The sequence below is a fragment of the Procambarus clarkii genome, chromosome 33, assembly GCF_040958095.1.
Source record: "Procambarus clarkii isolate CNS0578487 chromosome 33, FALCON_Pclarkii_2.0, whole genome shotgun sequence".
Classification (NCBI taxonomy): domain Eukaryota; kingdom Metazoa; phylum Arthropoda; class Malacostraca; order Decapoda; family Cambaridae; genus Procambarus; species Procambarus clarkii.
In genome coordinates this window covers 42,018,324-42,033,750 of record NC_091182.1, presented here as the reverse complement: position 1 = coordinate 42,033,750, position 15,427 = coordinate 42,018,324, and the positions used below count along the sequence as shown (strand labels likewise).

Sequence of the window (15,427 nt, the reverse complement as noted above, 5' to 3'; positions counted from 1 at the left end):
TACTTAAGGAAATTCCTGTTTCATTTTTCCTCCGTGGTCTGACATTGTCATATATGTATATATGTATATATGTGTGTATATATATATATATATATATATATATATATATATATATATATATATATATATATATATATATATATATATATATATATATTATAATATATCTTTATTTCTAATTCTGTCTGTCCGTCTCTCTCAATGAAGACAACACAGACCATGGTGAGCTTATCAGAAGAGGCAGCCAGTTCATGTTAGGAATATAAGCAGCAGCAGCAGCAGCCGTCATTAGCTGCTGGAGCAGCACAAGTCAGCGCCAGACAACAGGCCGCTCTCACCCACTGGGAATCCTGATCAACGACGCCCACCAGTCGTGCCGGGAAGAGCAGACCAGAGGGGGAGGGGGAGAGGGAGCTCGGAAGAGCAGGGAAAGGGGAGGGAAGTGACGTGAGAGAAGATTTCATGATTGTAGATTTAAGCTCATAGGGTAAGACCCACGGTGGTGGTACGGGGGTAAGACCCACGGTGGTGGTACGGGGGTAAGACCAACGGTGGTGGTACGGGGGTAAGACCCACGGTGGTGGTACGGGGGTAAGACCCACGGTGGTGGTACGGGGGTAAGACCCACGGTGGTGGTACGGGGGTAAGACCCACGGTGGTGGTACGGGGGTAAGACCCACGGTGGTGGTACGGGGGTAAGACCCACGGTGGTGGTACGGGGGTAAGACCCACGGTGGTGGTACGGGGGTAAGACCCACGGTGGTGGTACGGGGGGAGACCCACGGTGGTGGTACGGGGGGAGACCCACGGTGCTGGTACGGAGGGGAGACCCACGGTGCAGGTACGGGGAGAGACCCACGGTGCTGGTACGGGGAGAGACCCACGGTGCTGGTACGGGGGGAGACCCACGGTGCTGGTACGGGGGGGGGGTGACCCAAGGTGCAGGTACGGGGGGGAGACCCACGGTGCTGGTACGGGGGGGGGGTGACCCACGGTGCAGGTACGGGGGGAGACCCACGGTGGTGGTACGGGGGGAGACCCACGGTGGTGGTACGGGGGGAGACCCACGGTGGTGGTACGGGGGGAGACCCACGGTGGTGGTACGGGGGGAGACCCACGGTGGTGGTACGGGGGGAGAGACCCACGGTGGTGGTATGGGGGGGGTGACCCACGGTGCAGGTACGGGGGGAGACCCACGGTGCTGGTACGGGGGGGGGGTGACCCACGGTGCAGGTACGGGGGGAGACCCACAGTGCTGGTACGGGGGGAGACCCACGGTGGTGGTACGGGGGAGAGACCCACAGTGCAGGTACGGGGGGAGAGACCCACGGTGCAGGTACGGGGGGAGAGACCCACGGTGCAGGTACGGGGGGAGAGACCCACGGTGGTGGTACGGGGGGAGACCCACGGTGGTGGTACGGGGGGAGACCCACGGTGGTGGTACGGGGGGAGAGACCCACGGTGCAGGTACGGGGGGAGAGACCCACGGTGCAGGTACGGGGGGGGGAGACCCACGGTGCAGGTACGGGGGGAGACCCACGGTGCAGGTACGGGGGGGGGAGACCCACGGTGGTGGTACGGGGGGGGAGACCCACGGTGGTGGTACGGGGGGGGGAGACCCACGGTGGTGGTACGGGGGGGGGAGACCCACGGTGGTGGTACGGGGGGGGGAGACCCACGGTGGTGGTACGGGGGGGGAGACCCACGGTGGTGGTACGGGGGGGGGAGACCCACGGTGGTGGTACGGGGGGGGGGGAGACCCACGGTGGTGGTACGGGGGGGGGAGACCCACGGTGGTGGTACGGGGGGGGAGACCCACGGTGGTGGTACGGGGGGAGACCCACGGTGCAGGTACGGGGGGAGAGACCCACGGTGCAGGTACGGGGGGGGAGACCCACGGTGCAGGTACGGGGGGAGACCCACGGTGGTGGTACGGGGGGGGAGACCCACGGTGGTGGTACGGGGGGGGGAGACCCACGGTGGTGGTACGGGGGGGGGAGACCCACGGTGGTGGTACGGGGGGGGAGACCCACGGTGGTGGTACGGGGGGGGGACCCACGGTGCAGGTACGGGGGGGAGACCCACGGTGCAGGTACGGGGGGGGAGACCCACGGTGCAGGTACGGGGGGGGGGGAGACCCACGGTGCAGGTACGGGGGGGGGGGAGACCCACGGTGCAGGTACGGGGGGGGGGGAGACCCACGGTGCAGGTACGGGGGGGAGACCCACGGTGCAGGTACGGGGGGGAGACCCACGGTGCAGGTACGGGGGGGAGACCCACGGTGCAGGTACGGGGGGGAGACCCACGGTGCAGGTACGGGGGGAGACCCACGGTGCAGGTACGGGGGGGAGACCCACGGTGCTGGTACGGGGGGGGAGACCCACGGTGCAGGTACGGGGGGGAGACCCACGGTGCTGGTACGGGGGGGAGACCCACGGTGCTGGTACGGGGGGGAGACCCACGGTGCAGGTACGGGGGGGAGACCCACGGTGCAGGTACGGGGGGGAGACCCACGGTGCAGGTACGGGGGGGAGACCCACGGTGCAGGTACGGGGGGGAGACCCACGGTGCTGGTACGGGGGGAGACCCACAGTACAGGACGAAGGGAACCCAGTTTAGTAAAAAAAAAAAATCATAACATTGCATCACTAAGAACTTATGAAAGATAAAAATGGCTTAAAGATTTATTCCCAGAAGGCGTGGCTTAGCCTGGTGGAGGGAGGCGACAGTGTGCGGGAGTCATGTGTTAAGGTCTACCTTTCCTCGCGCTGGATGGTGACTCTCGCTGGTACCGACACTTCACCTCCTGTGTCATCTTTTCTGAAACAATGTCATTCATGTCAGGTGTGTTGAGTTCAACGGCAAACTTTTAACGGTAGTCTGCATCATTAGGAGCACCATTGGTCTGGTTAACCACCATTTCTCCAAGCATGTGGTCATTATTCTCTAACAGTAACGTTCTGTTAAATGTTTCTTAGTTTCTTCACACAAAAGTGACGTTATACAAACGTTTCCTGCAGCCTCATACTCTTGATTCCTCATTGCTTCGTTTATTGCTTAAACTTTCCCAGCATCGTGGTTGTTTTGCAATTAACAATTGTGGACAATTGCCACAATTGTTCTCCAAGGACGCGTTTCTATTTCTTTATTTCCGTTTCTGATCCTAAAGTTGTGGTGAGTGTTGAGAGACCGATCTCGGGAAATTCGACACCAAACTACTAACACCTGCCATACCAACCAAAAACGATCATGTCAGGAACATACTAACTTTACTTATTTACCAACTTTATCTCAAAGAATGGATTTCGTGGCCGTTCAGAGAAAATTTGATGTTTGACACGTCATCAAATATTCATTTACGTATAACACGTATCCTAAAGTCTACCAGTCTGGGGGATTAAATAGGATAAAAAAGTGTTCCACAGGACTGAATGTAATTAAATAACTAGTAAATTCATAGCCTACCTCCTTAAGTCAATAACGAAGAATTAGGAACTGGCGAGAGACGCGTCTCTTGAGCCGGGAGGGGGGGGGGGGGACACCGTTAATATTATCATAACAAAAGCCTCGTCTCGAGCACGCTTGAAGCTCCGCAATTATTTCCCTCTAGACGCAGTGGTGTGGGCTGTACACATCTCCCATCATCAACACTAAGGGAAGTGTTCAGTACCCGATAACCCATTAAATCCAGCTATTTCTGGCCAGTAATATAGATTAGGATAGGCCGGTGAGGACACAAGGCGAGCCACCCGGTGGGGTAAATATTATTAATTAATCATAATACTCATTTTCCCTGATGTAACTGTTATATATTGGTTACTATTATTATACGTGCCCCTCTTGACAGGTGAGATTGACGGGGAAGAAGAATTAGCAACAACTACCTGGAACAACAGGTGACAGGTGATCACACTAGCCTCACCCACGATCCGAGGATCACTTGTGTGTGATCCTCGGGGCCAAGTCTGGTTGACCGGGTCATATCCAACACTACCGATAAGCTGTATTGGTTTCATTTTGCAACCAAAAGGCGTATCAAAGGCATCATCTTTCGGGTTCCACTGACTGACTATCTCGTCACTCAATGTTCTACTGAATAGGTTCCAACGACGCAGCACTGAGTCACTCATTAAAATATTTGTTAAAAATTTAAATTTTATCAGATCAATCTGATAGTGGTTTTAAAATAAGCGCCTTTAGATTGCACACAATTTGATACCAAAATGAAAGATATAACATGAAACTTGATGTCCGAACACTTGAAAGATTATAAATAGGCTTTTGGTCAAAATATTAAAATATATGTTAAAATTCTATTTATTGTCCTATTATCTTGGGACTAGTTTTAAAATGCGCGCCTTTAGGTCGCAAACAATTTGATACCAAAATTAAAGATGTAACACACAAATTTATGTCAGAACACTGTAAAGATATAAATAATTTTGTGATGAGCGTCCAGAATTAAAATATTTGTTAAAATTTCAGTTATTGCTCTATTATTCTGGGACTAGTTTTAAAATACGCGCCTTTTTATTGCGAACAATTTGATACCAAAATGAAAGACGAAACACGAAATTTGATGTTATCAAATTGAACGAGTATACACATTAGGTTGCAGTGTACAAATTGGTGCTCGTTCCCGGGTAACTTTAGGCTTTTCTGCGGGGAGGCACTCCAGCCTTTTGTACATTATATTCGTACACATCTGTAGGGAATTTAATTGCGAACACAATGATACCAAAACGAGCGACGTAGCACGAGAATTAAGGTGAGAAAGCTGGAACGAGTATACACATTTGGGTGTCACCGCGCGCTCACCCGCACGCCAAGACACATGACCCCTATGTCAACCGCGCGCCTGCCCGGAACGCGAAAGTGCTATTTCTCACCTAGTTGTGCTATTTCTCAACTAGGTGAGTGCTAAGTTCTCACCTAGTTGTGCTTGCGGGGGTTGAGCTCTGGCTCTTTGGTCCCGCCTCTTAACTGTCAAATCAACTGGAATGTGTACCAATTGATAATTTCGATTGATAGACTTATTTAATTAATAAAGCCCCCAGCTTGTGTAGGAAACTACTTGTGGGAAAATTAAACATAGTCCACTTTAATATCAAACAGTTCGCTATCGAAATAAAGTTCGCTATGTAAGAAATAAATTAATATAAATTAATTATATATTATAAATCATTAAAACAATTACAACTCATTAAATAAACTATAGATCATTAAATAAACTATAAATCATTAAATAAATTACAAATCATTAAATAAATTATAAATCATTAAACAAATTATATATTAAATTAATTATAAATCCTTAAATAAATTAATAAATTGTAAATAAATAAATCCCACGAATCAGTTTTCCCCACAACCGCGTCTGACCACAAAGTTGCGCGGAGTGTTGAGAGACCGCGTCTGACCACAAAGTTGCGCGGAGTGTTGTGAGGCCGCGTCTGACCGCAAAGTTGCGCGGAGTGTTGAGAGACCGCGTCTGACCACAAAGTTGCGCGGAGTGTTGAGAGACCGCGTCTGACCGCAAAGTTGCGCGGAGTGTTGTGAGGCCGCGTCTGACCGCAAAGTTGCGCGGAGTGTTGAGAGACCGCGTCTGACCACAAAGTTGCGCGGAGTGTTGGGAGACCGCGTCTGACCACAAAGTTGCGCGGAGTGTTGGGAGACCGCGTCTGACCACAAAGTTGCGCGGAGTGTTGAGAGACCGCGTCTGACCACAAAGTTGCGCGGAGTGTTGAGAGACCGCGTCTGACCACAAAGTTGCGCGGAGTGTTGAGAGACCGCGTCTGACCACAAAGTTGCGCGGAGTGTTGAGAGACCGCGTCTGACCACAAAGTTGCGCGGAGTGTTGAGAGACCGCGTCTGACCACAAAGTTGCGCGGAGTGTTGAGAGACCGCGTCTGACCACAAAGTTGCGCGGAGTGTTGAGAGACCGCGTCTGACCGCAAAGTTGCGCGGAGTGTTGAGAGACCGCGTCTGACCGCAAAGTTGCGCGGAGTGTTGAGAGACCGCGTCTGACCGCAAAGTTGCGCGGAGTGTTGAGAGACCGCGTCTGACCGCAAAGTTGCGCGGAGTGTTGAGAGACCGCGTCTGACCACAAAGTTGCGCGGAGTGTTGGGAGACCGCGTCTGACCGCAAAGTTGCGCGGAGTGTTGAGAGACCGCGTCTGACCGCAAAGTTGCGCGGAGTGTTGAGAGACCGCGTCTGACCGCAAAGTTGCGCGGAGTGTTGAGAGACCGCGTCTGACCGCAAAGTTGCGCGGAGTGTTGAGAGACCGCGTCTGACCGCAAAGTTGTGCGGAGTGTTGAGAGACCGCGTCTGACCACAAAGTTGCGCGGAGTGTTGAGAGACCGCGTCTGACCACAAAGTTGCGCGGAGTGTTGAGAGACCGCGTCTGACCACAAAGTTGCGCGGAGTGTTGAGAGACCGCGTCTGACCACAAAGTTGAGCGGAGTGTTGAGAGACCGCGTCTGACCACAAAGTTGCGCGGAGTGTTGAGAGACCGCGTCTGACCGCAAAGTTGCGCGGAGTGTTGAGAGACCGCGTCTGACCGCAAAGTTGCGCGGAGTGTTGAGAGACCGCGTCTGACCGCAAAGTTGCGCGGAGTGTTGAGAGACCGCGTCTGACCGCAAAGTTGCGCGGAGTGTTGAGAGACCGCGTCTGACCGCAAAGTTGCCGGGAGTGTTGAGAGACCGCGTCTGACCACAAAGTTGCGCGGAGTGTTGGGAGACCGCGTCTGACCGCAAAGTTGCGCGGAGTGTTGAGAGACCGCGTCTGACCGCAAAGTTGCGCGGAGTGTTGAGAGACCGCGTCTGAAACCGTAAATGTGGATTTTAAGGAAATGTTCCAAGATCAGCAAATGCTTGGTACAGGAGGTGAAGTGTGTTGTTGTAAACAATATATTGTTGGTTACAAGTGACGCTGAGAAATTGTGAGTGGAGGAGGGTGTGTACTGCAGCTGAGTACAGCCTCAGTGTAGTGGAGGAGGGTATGTACTGCAGCTGAGTACAGCCTCAGTGTAGTGGAGGGTGTGTACTGCAGCTGAGTACAGCCTCAGTGTAGTGGAGGAGGGTGTGTACTGCAGCTGAGTACAGCCTCAGTGTAGTGGAGGGTGTGTACTGCAGCTGAGTACAGCCTCAGTGTAGTGGAGGAGGGTATGTACTGCAGCTGAGTACAGCCTCAGTGTAGTGGAGGGTGTGTACTGCAGCTGAGTACAGCCTCAGTGTAGTGGAGGGTGTGTACTGCAGCTGAGTACAGCCTCAGTGTAGTGGAGGAGTGTGTGTACTGCAGCTGAGTACAGCCTCAGTGTAGTGGAGGAGTGTGTGTACTGCAGCTGAGTACAGCCTCAATGTAGTGAAGGAGAGTGTGTACTGCAGCTGAGTACAGGCTCAGTGTAGTGGAGGAGAGTGTGTACTGCAGCTGAGTACAGTCTTAGTATAGTGGAGGGTGTGTACTACAGCTGAGTACAGTCTCAGTGTAGTGGAGGGTGTGTACTGCAGCTGAGTACAGCCTCGGTGTAGTGGAGGAAGGTGAGTACTGCAGCTGAGTACAGTCTCAGTGTAAGAGTAGAGGAGGGTGTGTACTGCAGCTGAGTACAGCCTCAGTGTAGTGGAGGAGGATGAGTACTGCAGCTGAGTACAGCCTCGGTGTAGTGGAGGAGGGTGAGTACTGCAGCTGAGTACAGCCCCGGTGTAGTGGAGGGTGAGTACTGCAGCCGAGTACAGTCTCAGTGTAAGAGTAGAGGAGGGTGAGTACTGCAGCTGAGTACAGCCTCAGTGTAGTGGAGGAGGGTGTGTACTGCAGCTGAGTACAGCCTCAGTGTAGTGGAGGAGGGTGTGTACTGCAGCTGAGTACAGCCTCAGTGTAGTGGAGGAGGGTGTGTACTGCAGCTGAGTACAGCCTCAGTGTAGTGGAGGAGGGTGTGTACTGTAGCTGAGTACAGCCTCAGTGTAGTGGAGGAGAGTGTGTACTGCAGCTGAGTACAGCCTCAGTGTAGTGGAGGAGGGTGTGTACTGTAGCTGAGTACAGCCTCAGTGTAGTGGAGGAGGGTGTGTACTGCAGCTGAGTACAGCCTCAGTGTAGTGGAGGAGGGTGTGTACTGTAGCTGAGTACAGCCACAGTGTAGTGAAGGAGAGTGTGTACTGCAGCTGAGTACAGCCTCAGTGTAGTGGAGGAGAGTGTGTACTGCAGCTGAGTACAGCCACAGTGTAGTGGAGGGTGTGTACTGTAGCTGAGTACAGCCACAGTGTAGTGGAGGGTGTGTACTGTAGCTGAGTACAGCCACAGTGTAGTGGAGGGTGTGTACTGTAGCTGAGTACAGCCACAGTGTAGTGGAGGAGGGTGTGTACTGCAGCTGAGTACAGCCACAGTGTAGTGGAGGGTGTGTACTGCAGCTGAGTACAGCCTCAGTGTAGTGGAGGAGGGTGTGTACTGCAGCTGAGTACAGCCACAGTGTAGTGAAGGAGTGTGTGTACTGCAGCTGAGTACAGTCACAGTGTAGTGAAGGAGAGTGTGTACTGCAGCTGAGTACAGCCACAGTGTAGTGAAGGAGAGTGTGTACTGCAGCTGAGTACATCCTCGATCAGAGACGCTGGACGGCTCTAGACGCGTCCATGAAAGACATCATCTGAGTCCGTATTGAAGAGAACAGCACCAGTACTGGCTGGACCCCAACATCTTGGGATATGCTCAGAGGTATACTTCTGACGGTGTATACACCAAGAAGTATACTGTGGGTCTATTACCGCACACACATACTAGTCTGGGTCTATACGCTTGAAGATGTATCTCACACGGCATATATGCTGAGACGGGACTCTCCGGGAACACACTTACAGGTTTCCTTATAAAAATATATACAACCAAAGGTGTTCTACGGATATATACACTGAAAGGGATATGTCCTTATAAGAACATTTCCTTAGAAGGGAATATTTCAGGATAAATACACCCTAACATGTGCTTCTTAAGTAAATTCAAAAAGAGTTGAATTTCTGTAAGTATACACACATACAGAGACGTATGCTTCGTTATGTTCATGTACAAAGGTGTACTTTGTGGGTACATACACCCAGATGTGTACCGTCTTGGAAATATACATACAGTGGCAAAGTTTTCAGGTATATACATTCAAAATTATACGTCGTACGATATACTCAGTGTACCTCTTAGAATATACCCAAAAAGGTGTAATTCATATAGTACATGAACACTGATGTGTTCTTTACAGCGTTACGATCACACATGTGAACTTCTCGGTGTATATACACACCCGTCTATACTTCTCAGCGTGAATTCACTCAGGTGTGTACTTCGTGGCGTATAAACACACAGGTGTGTACTTCGTGGCGTATAAACACACAGGTGTGTACTTCGTGGCGTATAAACACTCAGGTGTGTACTTCGTGGCGTATAAACACACAGGTGTGTACTTCGTGGCGTATAAACACACAGGTGTGTACTTCGTGGCGTATAAACACACAGGTGTGTACTTCGTGACGTATAAACACTCAGGTGTGTACTTCGTGGCGTATAAACACACAGGTGTGTACTTCGTGGCGTATAAACACTCAGGTGTGTACTTCGTGGCGTATAAACACACAGGTGTGTACTTCGTGACGTATAAACACACAGGTGTGTACTTCGTGGCGTATAAACACACAGGTGTGTACTTCGTGGCGTATAAACACTCAGGTGTGTACTTCGTGGCGTATAAACACACAGGTACATGTTTCTCAATGTATATATACACACATGTATTTACTATTCAGGATACATACACGCACATGTGCATATTTCTGGTTTATACATACTGATATGAACTTCTAGGTGTATATGCATGCAGATGGACTTATCAATGTATACACACACCTACCTGGGCCAATATGATCAAACGTGAGAGAGTAAGGGGCTCTGCGAGATTGTTTTAACTGCTTACCCCAGACCTGTCGTGATGTGCTCACACCTCACGTGATGTGCTCTGTTGCAGTTGTTGTGCTGCTCGTGTGCTAAATGTTGAGAGCAGCACAAACATGTTGAGACGAGCCAGAAACTTGAAGATGAATGGTCTGGAAGTTCTTACTCACTCGGCAGATCAAGTTACATGACGATGAAGTTCCTGGTCATTCGACCGATTAAGTTACAGGGAGAGGCAGGACCATACGGCTACCAACAGGACCTGGGCTCCAGTCCCTCTGCTTCCATCAGAGATAAATCTAATTTATTGGCTGGAGAACTGGAGCGAGTTAACTGTGGTAATAGGACAGAAGATTCCTGGTTAAACTGGAACACGCCAGTTCTCTGCTGCCTATTTATACAGATCAATTACTTTTAAGCTGTCCTTCCCGAGAGAGCAAATGATTTTCAAATACACAAAATGAGTTCGGAATCAGCGTCGAATTAACTGTCTCAGGAAATATATCATTATCTGGCCCTTAACTAAATTTTGTTGGAAGCTGAATCTTATTTGACACTATAGTGGAAAGCTTTATTTTGTCTGTCAAACAGATTCTTGGTAAAGTGTGTAGTCTTCTGGGTGTAATACTGGTATATGACTTAAAGGCTACTTCTTGTAGCTGTAATTAGTAGAACTGATGCGGTGTTTTGTACGAGACAGTACGAGCTCAACAATGGTCTCTGCTCAACTGCCAACTACAAGGAAAACTACTTAATGAAGTTGAGATATTTTAAGTTACAATTTTGGTCAGGCAGAAGTACACTGTTGCTGGAGGTTGTAATGTTGTTATTGGCAAGGTGAAGTGTCAGTTGCTGATGAGTTCGTTCCTGCTGTGTTGCTGATGAGTTCGTTCCTGCTGTGTTGCTGCAGCTGCTACTGTTCCTGCCATGTTGCTGCAGCTGCTACTGTTCCTGCCGTGTTGCTGCAGCTGCTACTGTTCCTGCCATGTTGCTGCAGCTGCTACTGTTCCTGCCGTGTTGCTGCAGCTGCTACTGTTCCTGCCATGTTGCTGCAGCTGCTACTGTTCCTGCCATGTTGCTGCAGCTGCTACTGTTCCTGCCATGTTGCTGCAGCTGCTACTGTTCCTGCCGTGTTGCTGCAGCTGCTACTGTTCCTGCCGTGTTGCTGCAGCTGCTACTGTTCCTGCCATGTTGCTGCAGCTGCTACTGTTCCTGCCGTGTTGCTGCAGCTGCTACTGTTCCTGCCATGTTGCTGCAGCTGCTACTGTTCCTGCCGTGTTGCTGCAGCTGCTACTGTTCCTGCCATGTTGCTGCAGCTGCTACTGTTCCTGCCATGTTGCTGCAGCTGCTACTGTTCCTGCCATGTTGCTGCAGCTGCTACTGTTCCTGCCGTGTTGCTGCAGCTGCTACTGTTCCAGCCGTGTTGCTGCAGCTGCTACTGTTCCTGCCATGTTGCTGCAGCTGCTACTGTTCCTGCCGTGTTGCTGCAGCTGCTACTGTTCCTGCCATGTTGCTGCTACCACCAGTACTATTTCAACTTTTATTACTTTATTAAATGCGTCAAATAATAGCCTTACCTCCACTGGTACTCATATTACTGGTAGTGGTAGTAGTAACACTGAAACATACTTTTATATATAATACTTGCGTAGTTCTTTCCGAAATGTATAGATTTTGCTCGATAATTCATTTTGCAAGTCACAGCTATATATCACTGGTGAGCCTCCCGGCAGACACAAGCTAAGTGTTGTCGACGCCGGTGTCAGCAGCCTCACACAGGTCCACCTGGATGCTGGGTGACAAGAGATCAGTGCAGAGTGGAGGACACTCACAGCTTTATGTCCATTGTCAACAATGGACACACGGACATGTTGAGGATGTCATTAAGAGAAAGGTGAACCACCATGTTACCTCTTACGAAGCGGCCAACACTACAATTCCACTTTTTTTTATAGGAACATTTCTACAACTCACAAAATAGAGGAAAAGGTTCTTGAAAGATGGAAGATAAAGTTGAGAGTCTCCTACAAGAGCGAAAGACCACCAACTTGGTCAAGAAGAACTCTAATGACACTTGGCGAAATGCTTTGAAAGAGGTGAATGTCGCACCATGCCTTCACATGTTCACTTTGAACTGTCAGATGTACATATGACAGTCCACAGTGTATATCAGATGTATGTTGTCATTGAGAAAATCCGGAGGAGCAGTGATGAGGGTTCGAACCTATGCGGTGGATGTTCCCACGCATACGCTTCTGGCAACTAAACCAAGACATGGTAGAAGGATTGCAACCTGCAGTTCTACTAAACCCACAAGGATTTCCTGAGGCTTCTACTGAAGCTGCAACAGGATTTTCACACAATCCCCCCCCCCCATGCACTCTGGCTCTGTCAGCCACGACTTGTTCTACCTCCGACGCTCTTCTTTCAATACACAGAGAATAATCACACTAACGTGACTGCATCAATGAGAAAATCCGTAGGAACAGTGATTTAGGTTTGCCTTTTTGTTACTCCAAGAAGGGTTAATATTATTGTGAAATGTTGTGTACTGTTAGTTGACCCGTGGAGGCCAGCCAGGAGCCGTCTCGCTGGTCTCTAGGTTATGTAAGGGTCACGGGTGTTGTGTGTGTGCTCTCTCTGAGTAATTTTATATTATGGATATTTGTATATATCTATTGTCTTCTTATCAGTAAGGTAAGAAGAGGGTCATTGTGGGAATCAAAGTTAAAATGAGTATTATCACTAAATTGGCAAATTCTAACTCTTCTGGTGAAGTAACTTATAATTGTTATTGCCTTTTTTTGGGGGACATATTTTGATGCCAGTGTGGACTTTAACTCTGGAGAGGAGATTAAAGACTTAATCAAATTTCATGGTTTGTGAACTTAAACTTTTGAGAGGCGATTCCTGAATCTGCCAGACTTTTCAGTCATTGAAACTCTGCCGTTTGAAGACGAGTAATTGACTCTGCCATTTGTCAGCCATTGTGAAGAGAGGCAGAGAGAGAGAGAAAAAGAGAGAGGCAGAGAGGAGGAGGAAAAGATAAAGAGGCAGAGAAACGGGCACACGGATGCCCCATTTAATAAATAAATAAAAAAAAATTATATATATATATATATATATATATATATATATATATATATATATATATATATATATATATATAATATATATATAATATAAGGCACAACTCTTCTAAACACGAGAGTGAAGTATACAACTTTAGAACACTTTCCCACCAGGAGACTCGAACCCTAGCCAGCACAGAAGCCTTCCAGCAACTGGCATAACAGGTACGCCTTAACCCGCTCCACCACCAGCTCAGACCCTTAAAAGAGATGGTAATTTCGGAGTATTTAAATACACTAAAGATCACCACCTCCCAAGAGCACTAGAGCAAGTGAGGGGTCATTTAGACGTTAATTTCATCAAGTCCCTGTTAATATGGGAAGACACAGTGTCTATGCTTAAGGCACAACTCTTCTAAACACGAGAGTGTATTTAAATACTCCGAAATTACCATCTCTTTTAAGGGTCTGAGCTGGTGGTGGAGCGGGTTAAGGCGTACCTGTTATGCCAGTTGCTGGAAGGCTTCTGTGCTGGCTAGGGTTCGAGTCTCCTGGTGGGAAAGTGTTCTTAAGTTTATATATATATATATATATATATATATATATATATATATATATATATATATATAAATATATATATATATATATATATAAATATATAAATATATATATAAATATATATATAAATATATAAATATATATATAAATATATAAATATATATATAAATATATATATATAAATATATATATATATAAATATATATATATATATAAATATATATATATATAAATATATATATATATAAATATATATATATATATAAATATATATATATATAAATATATATATATAAATATATATATATATATAAATATATATATATATATAAATATATATATATATATAAATATATATATATATATAAATATATATATATAAATATATATATATATATATAAATATATATATATATATAAATATATATATATATATATAAATATATATATATATATATAAATATATATATATATATAAATATATATATATATGTCGTACCTAGTAGCCAGAACTCACTTCTCAGCCTACTATTCAAGGCCCGATTTGCCTAATAAGCCAAGTTTTCCTGAAGTAATATATTTACAATAATTTTTTTCTTATGAAATGATAAAGCTACCCTTTTCACTATGTATGAGGTCAATTTTTTTTTATTGGAGTTAAAATTAACGTAGATATATGACCGAACCTAACCAACCCTACCTAACCTAACCTAACCTATATATATAGGTAAGGTTAGGTTAGGTAGCCAAAAAAAGCTAGGTTAGGTTAGGTAGGTTAGGTAGACGAAAAAACATTAATTCATGAAAACTTGGCTTATTAGGCAAATCGGGCCTTGCATAGTAGGCTGAGAAGTGAGTTCTGGCTACTAGGTACGACATATATAAATATATATATATATATATAAATATATATATATATATATATATATATATATATATATATATAAATATATATATATATAAATATATATATATATAAATATATATATATATATATATATATATATATATATATATATATATAAATATATATATATATATATATATATAAATATATATATATATATATATATAAATATATATATATATATATAAATATATATATATATATAAATATATATATAAATATATATATATATATATATATATATATAAATATATATATATATAAATATATATATATATAAATATAAATATATATATATAAATATATAAATATATATATATAAATATATATATATATAAATATATATATATATATAAATATATATATATATATAAATATAAATATATATATATAAATATATAAATATATATATATAAATATATATATATAAATATATATATATAAATATATATATATATATATATATATAAATATATTAGTATATTTTGGTAGCAGTCTTTCCTGTAGACATATATTATTAAATATGACCGAAAAAGTAAGATTAATAATTCTAACACGAATTTTCTCAATCTTTCGTACATTACGCTTCACTGTTGGAGGTAAATCAAAAATCACTTCTCCAAAATTCATTTTTATTTCTAGTCTGACGCGACACGGGCGCGTTTCGTAAAACTTATTACATTTTCAAAGACTTCACAAATACACAACTGATTAGAACTTACGTCTCTCTGATATTATATCTACATTTGAGTGAGGTGGGAAGGGTGATGTGGCATTAACACAAGACAGAACAGGAGGGGATATTAATAGGGTATTAAAAGTATCAACACAAGACAGAACAGAAACAATGGATATTGAATAGAAGTGTTTGTAGAAAGCCTATTGGTCCATATTTCTTGATGCTTCTATATTGGAGCGGAGTCTTGAGGTGGGTAGAATATAGTTGTGCAATAATTGGCTGTTGATT

At 45.5% G+C, this 15,427-nt stretch overlaps 1 protein-coding gene across 1 annotated transcript in view; it reads right to left on the bottom strand.

Annotated features, from left to right (window-relative positions):
- LOC123765233 (uncharacterized) overlaps positions 1-15,427 on the bottom strand; it is a 219,740-nt gene that overhangs the window by 133,961 nt on the left and 70,352 nt on the right. The window lies entirely within an intron of this gene.